At 40.7% G+C, this 15,205-nt stretch overlaps 1 long non-coding RNA gene across 1 annotated transcript in view; it reads right to left on the reverse strand.

The window, feature by feature from the left end:
* The window catches only part of LOC106725669, a 21,265-nt gene extending 6,130 nt beyond the window's left edge, over positions 1–15,135 (reverse strand). Inside the window, exons 1-2 of the long non-coding RNA XR_001361597.1 lie at positions 14,825–15,135; positions 7,935–8,035 (exon numbers count right to left, since the gene is read on the reverse strand). This is a non-coding gene — a long non-coding RNA (uncharacterized LOC106725669). The remainder of the gene's footprint in view (positions 1–7,934; positions 8,036–14,824) is intronic.
* Positions 15,136–15,205: the final 70 nt, after the last annotated feature.

Raw genomic sequence — 15,205 nt, forward strand, 5'->3', positions numbered from 1 at the left:
TGTCAGCATTTTGGAAAACCCTAACTTAACTCTGGTGCCGTGTCACATATAGAAATTTTTTGATATTTGCAACCATAGTAAAACAAAGACTTATATTTTTGATATTTATTTTATATATTTAAATGCCATTTAACAAAGAAAAATCAACCAAAAAAATGAGTTCGCGTGTCACCTCTGACACACGTGTCATAGGTTCGCCATCACTGCCTTAGACTTAAGATCTTAGAACTTAGCTCCTTTAGCTAAGCTCCTCTGACCCCCAATGCCTTTCAAACTTATATTTCGTCTCCGGACTCTTTATTAGTCCCCGGATTCCTATGTCATCTACGCACGCCCTTCTCCAGATTCCTGAACCTTTCTTGATGCTGGGACAAGAACCCCAGCATTGGTTCCCTATGATCCGTTCTCTACCTACAGCCAGATTGGGCATCTTTCCAAAATGCAAATCTGATGATGTCATACCACTGGTCAAAACCCTTCAAAGACTTCTCACTGCTTTGGGAACAAAGGAGGGAACTCCTTAACACAGTCCACAAAGCCTAGAACACTCTGGCTCCTGCCCACCTCTCTAGCCTCTTCCAGCTCCACACTGTCCAGCAGCAATCTGTTCTGGCCTTTCGATTTTTCTTTCAAGCCCTTTGCACTAACTAAATCCCATCTTGCCAAAGGGCCTTTTCATCTAGGAATTCTAATTCATCCTTTCAGACTTTAGTTCAAACTTCTCCCCAGGAAAGCCTTTCCTGACCTCCCTGGCCAGGTTGAGCCTCCCTTTTCTGGGTTCTTCTTATGCTGGGATCTCCCCCACAGAGTTCTTCCCACAGTTACAATTTTACATTAATTCACACAAACTGTTTTTATTACTATTAGTATTCTCCCTAGATTCTCTAAGTTCCATGAGTACAAGGTAAGGGTCTATTTTTTTTTTCTTGCCACTGGACCTCAACCTCTAAGAAAATAGCAAACAATCCAAGCATTGTTGAAAGCTAAATGAATGAATGGCACAGAGGTGGGAGCCAGAAAGATTCGGGGACCATCTCTGTGTCTGTCTTTCTGTTTCTGGTCTCCTTTATGTGTGACCAGGAATAACTGTACATTTTGTCACAAAGTGTTCCCCTAGCCCAGCAGCTCCTTGGGGAATGTCCTAAGATTTGACTGGTGCAAGGTTAGGTCCCTGGTTATAATTCCATCAAAAGACAAGGCTTAGGGCACCATCAATCCAGAATCTTTAGATCTCGTTGATGAAATAAGGATTTTTTTCCATTAATGTAAGAGCAATTTTAATGGCAGGTCAGTTTTTAAATGTGTCGAATATAAAAATTGTGAAATCTAGGACAATGGGAAAATAATCTCATAATAATATTTATTACTGTAGGCTAGAATTGAAAGAGAAAAGATATTTTAAAAGACCTTTTTATAATATAATCTAGAAGAATCATTGTTAGAAAAAGAATCTTTAATCAAATGTAATATCTACATGTATTTCCTGATGGAGAAGAAACCCTCTTTCAAAGGTTTCCACATTAGCAACTGATAAAAGATAGAACGAGTGAAGAATCATATGTTCTGGTTGCTTTAATCCACTCTAATCACGTGTTTCAGACCAAGACCCTCTATTTTTCTATCAAAGTTCTCATATTTAATATATTATTTTCAAATAATCCACAATAAATATTTATAATGTACTTTCATACTACTTTGGTTCTAAAGCCAATGTTTGTTGAATGAAATCTGCTCTTACATATTTTTGGAAATTTCAAAAGATTTTCTTTTAAAACACTAAACCATTGAAAATTAAATAAACATGCTTTTATATGCAAAACACATACATACAAATACACATATCCTCACAGTTTTAATATTTCATTAATAAGACTGACATAACTCATTCATTGAGGGTTCTGTGTGCCAGCCCTGTGGTGAGTACTTCATAAATATTATCTCCTACCACCCACTACAACTTTGTGAAGCAGATTATATATTTCTGTTCCCATTTATCATGCTTTTTATAATTCTGATAAACTACTGAAGCTTAGAAGCGTTAAACAAATTGCCCAAGGTCGTATCCATTAAGAGTAATAACCTTGGTTAAATAAAACATTAGTCTGAAATGGAACAATTAATACATGAACAAACTAAATTGTTCATTGTTGATTGATTTTAGAAGAGTTGCTGAGGGTTTGGCTTCCCCATGCCCACATATTCAAGGTGACCTAAACTACTGGCAGAAGGAAATAACTACAGAACAAACAAGATGCTGATTAGTACATCATCCTTTCCATCCCAAATAAAGAGTTCCATTTCTCTCACTCACATAATTATAATTCAAAATAACCCTGTAGGAAATATCAATTAATAGTTTGCTGGGAATAAATGTTGACTTAGTCTCTGATTAATGTTCTGGAAATAATGAGTTGGTTCCAGTGGAATGGTCTTTCCTGGTTGCTGAGTTTCAAGAGGCGCAATCTAAAGTTCAACGTAAAATAGACATAATCATCAGGAAATTGGGTGATGGACACCACTCTGAATGATCATTGTCATCCTGTTTGTGTTTCTATGTCTCACTGGAGTTTTAGTTTAATTCTTAAACAGTCTCATGTTTGGAAGCTTTGTCTTTCCTAATTTAACAAATAAGGGGCAAAATTTGCCAAATTTTACCATGGAGAGATCACATGATTTCAATATTCATCAGGGATCATCTTTATCCCTGCAGAACATGTGTGTCCTCATTCCACTCTACTGCTCTGTGCCAGCAAGACCCTTGACGCTGCTCTTGACACAGTCAACATCATTCTTTTCTCTAAGCGGCATACAGCATGTTGCCAAAAAATAATTCTGTGGCATCCTCTCTACTAAACTGACACACATATCAAGTTAATGTCAGAGCTAGACTGGCAATGCACTAGAATTTCAGAATAGAATCTGCATTTCTTCACTCTCATCATTAGTTAAGCAATCATATTTCTGATTTTATAATTTTTTGGGGGGAGCTGTGATATATACTTCAGAATCCCCTGAGCACTCTTGGAATATTTATCTCTTGACCTAGAAAGGGGAAAGTATAATAGTTTCCTGCTGACTTAACTCCCCAAAAAAGAACTGTTTCATAAATTGAGTTATTTAACATCTCTATATCTACTTTTATTAAGAAAAATGTGACAAAATGAAAACACCAAGTTTTACCTTTGCCTAATACTTCTACAGATGTAACTCATTCTTAGCATGAGGTCATAGAGGGAGCTCAGGACCAGGTGCCAGAAGATGAATTCTAAATGTTGAGCACTCTGCCATTGGTCCTTTCAACTTCCTAAAGAACTCATAGACACGCTCCCTCCACAGCTGAGTTTATTCACCTCTGAAATGGGTTCATAGTAAAAAGCCTACACCAACTCATTTACAATAACTGCACAAATACTTATTGGCCCAAGTTTTCAAAAATCAAACAATAGACACTTAACTCAATAAAATATAAATGGTAATTGCCAGTATGGCATTGTGGTTTATTCTGTGAGATAGTAGAGTACTTTAACATTTTGTAGGAGAGTGTGATGGAAAATAAATGGGTAACTTAGCTAAGCTAGGCTCATTGAGTTAAATATATTGACTGTACTTTTAAAATGCTGTATTTAATATCTTACTTCCTAATTTTCAGAAAGATTCTTAAAAAGCTTCAGATTCCTTTATCTTCCAACATGTCTATATGGACATTTATCTATGGATGAAAGATGTTTTCAGAGGAAGTAACAATAAAAAGCATTTAGTTGGGTCATTTTTAAATGATAACTACTAGAACTATATTTTGTCCAAATAACAGTCCATCTAACGTAAAATAAATCTAGGTAATAACAAGCTTCCACACAGCCTACAGCAAGGAGTTTATTCCACAAAGTTCAGTGGCGTGGTCCCATTCGTCATGCTCCACAGTAGTTAACAAGAGTGTACATAGTATGTTTATCACTGTAAAACTAAAATGGTGTGTTTTTTAAATTCATCATTTCAATGACTGACTTGGTTTGCCATAACAAAGCACTGGGTTAAAATGCAGCAGTGAGCTTCCCTTCTGATTTAAAAGATGTATGCATCCCTGACAGTTTTGAGCATGCTTTTTATGGCTTTGTTTACCTTGTTCTACGATAATTCATTTTTCACAAATAAGCTGAAGAGTCTTGCAACAGATAGTTTTCCTTTGAGGTAACTTTAAAAGAGGTTTTCAGATGTATATATCTTTTCTTAAGTAGCAAATGGAAAATATCTCCTAAAATGTTGCTTTCTGACATCTGGTAGAAAGCCTTGCAAAGCAGGATCCTTCTATAAGCAAATGACAAACTCTGAGCATCATAATTTACACCTCTTTTAAACACACAATGTTCCACATGCTAGAGTTGGTGGTTTCTTTTATGTGTATTAGAAACACAATAAAGTGATTGCTTTTGAACATTGCTCTTGGACTAATGCATTTTATGCTAAAAAAAAAAAAAGTACAAATGCATAGTTTTCATTGTGAGGTAGCTATGCTTTTTAAAATGTTCTTACTAATTTCTGTTATGCCCAGATTTCAAGATCTCCATTAGACCACCCCAGGGAGCCAGCCGAGTCCGATGCAAAAGCAAAGAGTCCTTTATTATCAAACCCGGGTTTGGCTCTCAGCCTCCACCGACGCACGGCGAGATGAGAGTGCCCGCCCGTGGGAAAAAAGGGGGTTTTATAGGGGGGTGGAGTGAGGGGAGGAGAGATGACTGTGGGCCCTGCCGATTGGCCAGGTGCAAGTCGGGTCTTGTTACACAGGATGGGGTCATATACTTTCCTAAGCACATGGCTGCTGCCCCAACATGGAGGATACGGGGCAAGATGGAGGGCATAGCCCTCGCCCTTTCAATTTCCTTTACTCAATGTAGGGTTATGAAAAAACTCCAGAGTAGAAGGTAAGAGATTTCAGATCTGGTCTGGACCTCAGCATTAGTTTTTAGGAAATGTTAATTTTTGAGAAAATATTGAAATTCTTTGGGTCTCTGTTTTCACAACAATAAAACTAGACCAGATAGTCTTCCAATCTTCCAGGCCGACAACTCTATGAGTCTACAATTTCAAAATCTAAAGGAGGCAATTTGATGTAAGCATGATGGTTTGAGCCCAAAAGGGATATTAGTTAATTCTGGTACTAACTACCAACAGGAGTAGCTTGATATGGTAAGGGTTCAGAAAGCATAGTAAAAGGTATCTTTAGAATGCATCCTCTTCATTAATTAAGTCTTATCTTTCTTCCTCAATTTTCCTAGGGCATGACATACAATGGCGATTGAATCTGCTTCCAATGACCTACCTTTTCTTTTAGGGAATTATCTTAAATATAATAAACTTACCTTTATCATTAAAGTAAAATGATACATGCATTTTTATTACATTTTTTATCTCCTACAAATCTATGAAAAGAAGAAAAAGAAGGTCTGTACCTAGGACATGATATGTAAGCTAAAATAGCTTATAAGCACATCCAGGAGTCACATACATTTTTAATATTTATCCCCAGGTATGCAGGTATGTATCTTATTCATGGGAAAACAGGCAAAGGATAACATAGAACCTACTTATGAATACACTAGAGGTCCGGTGCAGGAATTCATGCATGGGCGGGGTTCAACCGGCCCGCCCCAATAGGGGCCGAAAGGGCCAGGCCACTGGGGCGAGGAGCTGTAGGCGGTTGGCAGGCTGGCCCTGCCCCTGATTGGGGTAGTGGGGGCTGATCGGAGGCTGGGCCAGCTGGGGGGAGGGGCCGCAGGCGGTTGACCGTCCCCACCCCCTGGTTGAACTCTGAGTCGAGGGGACAATTTGTATATTAGCCTTTTATTATATAGGATAGTACCTCTGAGCAGGTCAAAGATGAAAATCCCTACACTACCATCCCAGAAAAAGCCATTATGCTTAGCTCACCACTACTATTTCTCCCTGCCTCTGAACTTTCATAATTGGTATATTTATAAACATCTTTATAGCACTGAAAAAAATTTTTACTAGAACTACTAACAGCATCAAAAATCATAAGCAGCCCTGGCCAGGTAGCTCACTTGCTTACAGTGTCATCCTGATATGCCAAAGTTTCAGGCTCAATTCCCTCATCAGGGCACATACCAGAACCAACCAGTAAACACATAAATAAGTAGAACAACAAATCTATCTATCTATCTCTCTCTCCCCTTCCTCTAAAATTTATTTTAAAAATCATAAGCAAAAATCACAAACACTGACAATATTGTGAGTACAAAATAAAACAAAAGAGTAATATCTTTAATATACATATTTCTGGACCAAACTAATATGAAATGAAGTTAGGACCCCTATAGATAAGTCATGAACAAATGAGCAGAGTACATCAACTGACTATTCAAAAATGAGAAAAACAAATTTAATAAAACTATTTTAAAAGTTCAAACTCATTAATAATAAAAAAATACAAATTGACACTGCAAGATAAAGAAATATCTTCTTTAACATGTCAAAGGAAAAAGGGGTTTATAAAGGGCTAATATGATGAGACTAGAGGCCCGATGCACGAAGATTCGTGCAAGAATGGGCCTTCCTTCCCCTGGCTGCTGGCACCGCCTTTGCTCCAGCCGGAGCCGCCTTTCTGCCTTCCCACACTGCCCAGAATCCCGGAGCAGCTAGGGCTGTGCAGAATGCCTGCATCATCGCCATGGCAATGACACAAGCATCCCTCCCCGCCCCCGGCTGCTCGGTGCCTGCTTATGCAAATTAACCCACCATCTTTGTTGGGTTAATTTGTATACTCACTCCTGATTAGCTGGTGGGTATCACAAAGGTATGGTCAATTTGCATCTTTCTCTTTTATTAGTGTAGATAGCTATACCATTAGAGGAAGAATTTATGTTCTAGAATTTACAAAATTCTAGAAAGCAATTTAGGAATATAATATATATTCAGAGCCTTAAAGAAGTTCCATACTGTTGAGTCCAGTAATTCCCCTTCCAGGAATGCACCAAAAGAAATAATCCAAAATGCATATGTATATGCAAAAACAAAGCAAAACTCTTTTTACTGCAAATATTTACACAGAATAAATGAGAGCTCTGGCTGGTATTGCTCAGTAGGTTGGGTAACGCCCCATGCATCTAAAAGTTGCAGGTTTGATTTGGATCAGGGCACATGCCCGGGTTGTGGGCTCTATCCCTGGTGGGAGACATGCCCGCTTCCTACCATGTGGGTAAGAAGTGACAGTCATTAATGACACCCTGAAGTGAACACTGGCTACCAGACTTGGAACGGGTGGTTCCACGGAAGAAATTAAGGTCATAGTCAAGAGAAGAGCTCTGACCTTGAGAAACAAAAGGACATTCCTCAGCAAGCAAGAAATAAATGGCTTTTTGCATCCCAGAAGCTGCCTCTGCCCCAGAAAATTAAAGCTGCCTTATTTGTTAGACAAGTGTCCAAAATATGCAGTATGCTTTAGGACCACAAGTAAATATATATGCTATCACTTTCTTACCAAAAACCATTGCAGCTCTTTTTAAAGCATGGCTTTCTAAATATATATATACACTAGAGGCCCGATGCACGAAGATTTGTGCAAGAATAGGCCTTCCTTCCCCTGGCTGCCGGCACCGCCTTTGCTCTGGCCAGAGCCGCCTTTCCGCCTTCACTCCGGCCTGGAGCCGCCTTTTGCCTTCCCACGCTACCCAGAGGCTCAGAGCAGCTGGGGCAGTGCAAAACGCCTGTGTTCCCCCCCACAGGCCCGCCATCTTTGTCGGGTTTATTTGCATACTCACTCCTGACTGGCTGTGGGCATCGCAAAGGAGTGGTCAATTTACATATTTGTCTATTATTAGTATAGATTTACTTAGTCCAAGGTGAAACATACCAAGGAAACCCTACCTTTAAAGAACACTTCATGAGCAATGGACACTTCATATTTAAAATATTCTTACCCAACTTCCTTCCTCACTGTATCCCTGTGTGTTTGTTGCCTTTGTTTCTTCACCTGTGTACTCGAGTGCCCTGGCCATAAACTCCTCCCCTTCACCAATTTCTGCATAAAGAAAAAAAAGGAAGAAAAATAAATTAAAAATCCAATCACAGCAAATTTTGTGAAGTTGTGCATTTACTGAAGATGTGGGATATTTTGGGGAGATACTGCACAACATTCTACCATCTCTCTAAACTCTTCCTTCTCTTTGTACTATTTTCTTTAATCTCCTCCCATTCTTTGTTCAAACTAATTCAGTATGTCCCTGTATTAGTCAGGACAGATTAGGATGTGCTGTGGTACAAGACAACTCCCAAAACAGTGACTTAACATAAACATTTACATAGGAATGAGACCTACATTGATGGGCTTGGAGGGTACCTATGGAGATAATCTGAGCCTAAGCTTTACAGTTATATCTTTTATACCATAGATAGATACTCATATACTGAAAATATTATAATAGGCCAAGGAGGGCCTTGCAGTTCCTTAAAAGGGGCAGTTAATTTTATTTTGGCATAATGGTTACTCAATTAGTATTTGCTTTAGAATCATGTGGGGACTTTAAAAATGCAGATGCCTGGGCCCCGTCAAAAGATATTTTACTTCAGTAGATTTGATGCGGGGTCCAAGACTCTAAATATTCAACAAGCTCCCGAAGTACTCCTGAAAATTATCCATGTTCAAAAACTGCCCCTCTAGTTCAGGGTTCAGCAAACATAGCCCTCAAGCCAAATCTGCTCCACCATCTGTGTTTGTTTGTTTGTTTTGCTTTTTAAGAACTTGAGTTGAGATATTTTTGAAATATAAAAATTGTTTTTCTTTTCCCACCCCATTTTTATAAATAAAGTTTAATTAGGATGCAGACATGCCTATTCATTTAAGTATTGTTATCACTGTTTTCATGCTATAATGGCACAGAGTCGAGTAATGGAGACAGAAACTGACCATATGGCCCACAAAGAGTAAAATATTTACTACCTGGTCCTTTATTTTAAACATTTGTAGGCTCCTGCTCTCATCTGTTTCACGACTAATTTCCAGAGTCATGTTGTTATTTGTGATGGGAACTAAGTAAAGCAATGTAGATGATCACTACTGAAAACAACACGAACTGAATTCTTTGCAGATAGTCCTCATCTTCATGAGAAAGTGTATCTTTTATATACAGGGGTGGGGAAAAGTAGATTTACAGTTTTAATACAAATTAACAATACAACAATTAATAAATAATAAACTGTTTCATGAACTCACAACTGTAAACCTACTTCTGCCCATTCCATATATATACAAATTACCAGCCAAATTAATTTTCCTGAGTTACACTGCTCCCTAGCGGTAGAAATGTTAAATCACAGATGCTTAATCAGATTAGATCAGTGGTTCTCAACCTTGGCTGCACATTAGAATCACCTGGGAATCTTTTTAAAATCCTCATTTCCAGGCCTCATCCTCCAGAAATTCTGTTTCTTTGTTACGAATGTTGTGGCCCCACCCCATAACAAAGAAACAGAACTTCCGGAGGATGAGGCCCAGAAATCAGGATTTTAAAGATTCCCAGGTGATTCTAATGTGCAGCCAAGGTTGAGAACCACTGGATTAGATGGTCCCCATTCTTAATTACGTAATTCCTGAAATCAGTCATACTCACAGACTTTAGGAATCAGAGTTCATTCGGTAGAACTGAAAAGCACTAAACAGCCTAGGCCTAGGGCCAAAGTTAATAATTTTAATGAGAATTAGAACCCCCTCCTTCTAGAAAAATTCCTTTCCTTTTGAAGACTATGTATTTCTCCATACAGCATTACCAATTAGATAATGCTCATTTATCCCTAGGTGATACATTTTCTCAGAGATATTTTGGTCATTTGTGGTGCCATTCCTGTCTCTAAAATTGATTTTCTCCCTTAACTATTGATTAAAATCCTCTGAGGAGCTTTAAAAAAATAATGATGGCCAGATCTCCACCCCTGGAGAATCTGATCTAATTGGTCCAAGGATAGGTTTAAGCAGCAGTATTTTTTTAAGTTCTTCAAGTGATTGTAATGTGCAGCCAAGGTTATGAATCATTGTTCTACAGCAGTGTCTCTCAGATTGTAAGGTATATTCAAATGACCTGGGGATCTTTTAAATCTGCACTTTGTAATTCAGTGGGTCCATGATGGCACCTGAGTATCTGATTCCTAATCAACTTTAAGGTGACTCCGATGCTGCTATCTGTGGACCAAATTTTGAGTAGCAAGGAATTAGATCATTCCTAATGTTTTTATGCAATTTCAGTGGTTCTGATGTCTTAAATTACATAACTACCACCTGGGAGTTAACTAAACATGCAAATTTGCAAGCTCTAGTCTCAGAAATTAAAATTCAGCGGATCCCAATTTTTAACAACTGTCCCAAGTGATTCTGAGATTCGTAGTCTGAGAACCACACATACACTAACCTATGCAAATAAAATTTATTTTACAAATCACATTTTTTAGAAGGAGGCTGCATTATTTATTAATTTTACAAGCTATCTTGACCAAATGTACAGAAACTTTTTCTTTGTTCCAGCTGTGAGAAGAAATTACCCCCAAAGTCAGTGGCCTAAACCAACAATTTTTTTTATGTCTCATGATTTTGTGCATCAGAAATTTGGATAGGGGTTGGCTGGGTGATTCTTCTGCTCTCCCTGTAGTGTCAACTGACATCACTTAAGTTGTAAAGAGCTAGTGAATAGGCTGGTGTGAAGAGTCCAAGATGGCTTCCCTCCATGTGCCTTGGCTGGAAGGCTGGGCTCAACTGGGACTATAGCCTAGAATGCCTATACATAACCTCTCCAGGCTGGCAGTCTCCATTGGGGTTATAGGGCCCCTTGCATGGCAGCTCAAGGCTCCCAAAGAGAGTTCTCCAAGACACAGGAGGTGGAAGCTTCCATTTTCTCAAGGCCTGGGCTCAGAAACTGGCACAGTGTCATTTCTGCCATAGTCTACTGGTCAAAGCAGTCACAGAGCCCAAATTCAAAGGAGGACGTCATAAACAGGCTGGAGGTGTGCAATCCCTTGAAGAACCCCAAGGGCACTTGCATAGGGCCCTGACCTCAAAAAGGCCCTCAACTCAAAAGGGCCCCATGTGTTGTTTAAAGCTCTATTGCTGCCACCTTTAAACTCTTTATAATTTTTGAACAAAGGGCACTACATTTCATTTTCACTGGGTCCCACGTCCTCAACATAAACCTCACCTTTCAAGGAGAGATGTGTTAAATAGTCACATACTGCCTGCCAGAGACTTGGTGACTTCATTCCTCACCATAGTTGTGTATTCTAAGTTATCCTTTCAAAATACAGACTGAGGTATGCGAGTTAAATTCAGCATAAGAAGGAAAATGAATTATGAGGTTGCAAAACACAAAATTCTATGACGTTTTAGGATTAAGAAATATTTTGAAAACCCAACAGACTATTATACTGAGTATGGGCTAGAGCCAGTGATGGCGAACCTATGACACGCGTGTCAGAGGTGACACGCGAACTCAATTTTTGGTTGATTTTTCTTTGTTAAATGGCATTTAAATATATAAAATAAATACCAATAATATGTCTTTGTTTTACTATGGTTGCAAATATCAAAAAATTTCTATATGTGACACGGCACCAGAGTTAAGTTAGAGTTTTTCAAAATGCTGACACGCCGAGCTCTAAAGGTTCGCCATCACTGGGCTAGACCGTGGTTGGCAAACTGCGGCTCGCAAGCCACATGCGGCTCTTTGGCCCCTTGAGTGTGGCTCTTCCTAAGCCTTAGGAGTACCCTAATTAAGTTAATAACAATGTACCTACCTATATAGTTTAAGTTTAAAAAATTTGGCTCTCAAAAGAAATTTCAATCATTGTACTGTTGATATTTGGCTCTGTTGACTAATGAGTTTGCCGACCACTGGGCTAGCAGCCTGTATCTGATCACCTTTGGGCTCACTCACACAGTTAGGTTACTTAGGCATTAAACAATAGTTATCCAAAGTCAGCATGCATGTTGAATTTATACATACATATTGTCCTTGAGAGAAAGATAGCCAGTAATTACTATATAGGGAAAGTATCCATGAGCTCAGCAAACCTGGATTTGTGTTTGAGGGTATCTGCAAAGCTATTTAAACATTATTAAGGAAGGCAGTGACAACTCATGCTTTTTGACACCTGTTTGGGTCATCAGTCATTTGCACAACATTATGTTTTCAGCAAGAGCTCAATAAGGGTTGCAGGTGAGGAATCTAAGTAACAAATGGCATAGCAACGACCACAAAACCAAGATGGATAGAATGCAAATACAATTAATGAAGAACAAGGTCAGGAAAACAGTTTAAGTACAGTGTTTTGCACATAGTAGGTGAGGATTGTTGAAATAAAATGTTGATGTGGTGAACTCTTGAAAGATAGGATTATCCAGAATAAGTTACTTAGAGAAAGAAGCTGGACTTTGAAAACAGTGAGGGTTGGCAGAGAGTACTGAAAGGAAATAGAAACCATGCTGGTTTGAGGACGAGAAGAAAATCAGTCTGACTAGGATGGAAGTGGGTACAGGGATGTTGCCAGATAGATGAGAGGTGGAAAAAGGAGAGATTCACTGCTTGGGGGCACCCAGTCCCAGGCTGCAGAGTCTGAATTTACTCCACAAACTATGGGGAGTTAGTACAGTTTGTTTTTTATTAGCTTGCAGTTGGCTTATTTATACAAACATCATAATGGAAGTCTTCCGCTGAGGCACATTCCAAAAGAGGTACAAGACTAAGATACAGAATTTTCAAAGGAGGTGGCCAGAAACCTAGTGGAATGATCCACATTGAGTGTACAAAACTTGGAAGTCAGAGACCTGAAAGGACTTTATAAAAGAGAGAATTCTTGAGATACCATGATGGTGGGAATGTTTCCCTTTATCCCAGGAAACTACCAGAAGAACCTAATATATTTCTCCTGGACTTTGAAAAACATAATGGCCTGGTCTCTGATTCCTTCCTGAAGAAACTCTTAAAGGGTAAGAGACAGAATGACTAGTTACTTTGATGGAGGGAGTTAGAATTGGCCTGTATCTCCAGAGTTCTTTGGGGCAAAGATTGTGTTTCCTATTGTGGTAGATGTCATGATGACTGAAAGACTTGTTCCTCCAGCCACTGGAAGTGATAAAAGCAGACAGCCATCAATGGTCATTCTCCACATGGATTGTTTTGGCTGAAAAGAACTAATACCTGGCTGGTATAGGGGTATAAGGTCGCATTCCCCCCCCCACCCCCCACCCCAATTTAGGACAACTCTACAGGGCAATCTCATCTCTGAACTCCCAGACTGGCTGAGGTCTCCATTAAGACTGCAGCAAAGCTCAACTAGTCCCACTGCCCAATTTTGCTTCTTTCCCTTCTTTTCCATAGGTGTTGACCCCAAAGGCACTCCCTAACAAACAGCTCGCATGGTTATGTCCATCTCAGAGTCTGCTTCCCAGGAAACCTTGTGCCGAGCCAGCACGGCCATGGCATACTCAGCCCCACGTTGGGCACCATATGTGCGGAGCCAGCTCAGCCAGGTTCGGTGAGCCTGAGAGGGGGCGGTGAAGGATTGAGAAAAGACAGACAAGAGAAAAAAGCTGGGTCTGGGTGGGACGCTGTCCTCTCTGATGGAGAGCTAGCGACAGCACTCCAGACTACAAGCTGTGTCTTTATTTTATAGCCAGATTCCACAAGGCAAAGTAAGGGCGTGGTCAAGATGTTTACAACATTCTTGTGGGTTCCGAATCTACGCAATTACATGCACCTGAACTCTATCAAGCCCACATCACTCAGCCATGTGGGACCGCAGGTTCGGACCATAGGGTCAAGCTTACAACTATAGCTTTTAGCTATAATTGTGCTGGGAGGGCTTTGCCCTCCAAGCTGGGACTTGCACGTGGCTTTGCCATGAGAGGACTGTGCCCTCTCATTAGGCCGAGGCTTGAACCTGTCCGAACACTGTAGCCGCTCTCCACAAAACCTGACCTGTAACACCTGTGGATCAGATGTGGGACCCCGGGGAAATGAACCAGGTTGGGTGATCTTGGGTTTTCCAAGGGATACCATACCCTGGAGGGATGAACAAACATCAGTAGAGAGGATGCTTAAAATATCAACGGTGCCTGGCGGTGTGGCTCAATGGTTGAGTGTCAACCTATGAACTTGGAGGTCATGTTTGGATTCCCCGACTGGACACATGCTCAGCTTGCAGCCTCAACCCCTGGTGGGTGGTGTGCACGAGGCAGCCAATCAATGATTCTCATCATTGATGTATCTATCTCTATCTCCCTCTCCCTTCCTCTCTGAAATCAATAAAGATATATTATTTGTCTGGGTCAAGAGAATTGAAGATTAAAGATTATCCAGTTATGAGGGGGGGGGGGAGATCCTTGAAGAACTTACACAACCATCTAAATTTTAGATTCTAAAAGAAAAGGGCCAGCTTTAAAAAAACTGCCTAGAGTCCAGCGCACAGCAGTGTCAATCAAACCGGAGCCTTTCCTGGCCTCTCCTTGGTCCTCTCTCCCAGGGCTCCAAACCCAGAGAAGTTGCAAGGAGTTAGAAGGCGGAGGGGCAAGAACACAAGATAGAGTAAGAGAGAAGATGCCAATGCTGCCCTTTCACTGAATGTAAAGTCTAAAACAGTCCCCTGCCTCTTTTCCCCCCTCTTTATAGCACTTAAACCTCTCCCTTCCCCGCTATACTATAATACTCTATCTCTCCGCCCCCTTTATTTGGTGAGGGGCTCCACAGTTTCCCTGATGTGCAGTCTCCATCCAGTGTCAGTTGTTGCAAAAAGTCCAAAAAAACCCCCCAAAACACAACAAACACCTCACCTCGTCTAAGGACTGTTCCTGGTGGTCTCGCGCTGTGAAACCTAAACGCTTTTTCTTTGCTGGTACTATGCCTTTCTGGTCAAATCAACTGCTTGCATCCTGAGAGGCACGCAGAGAGAGGCACGCAGCCGGCGCTCCATAAAGTCCCCAGGTTTCCCAGCTGCCTTCCGAGAGGAGCGCTGGGTCAGGGGCGGCCGCCGGACACAAGGGCAACTCGGAGAGGGAGCAACTGGGAGCCCCGGCGCCCCTGAGGGAGCCTCGAGCCAGGTGGTGGCAGAGGACGAAACCCGTGCGTGCGCTCACCCGCTCAGCTGACGTCCCGCCCCGTCCTAGGCCCCGCCCCGTTCCTTGCTCCGCCCCTCCTAGGCCCCGCCCACTCAG

Source organism: Myotis brandtii, unplaced genomic scaffold, assembly GCF_000412655.1.
Source record: "Myotis brandtii unplaced genomic scaffold, ASM41265v1 scaffold18, whole genome shotgun sequence".
In the NCBI taxonomy this organism is placed as follows: Eukaryota; Metazoa; Chordata; class Mammalia; order Chiroptera; family Vespertilionidae; genus Myotis; species Myotis brandtii.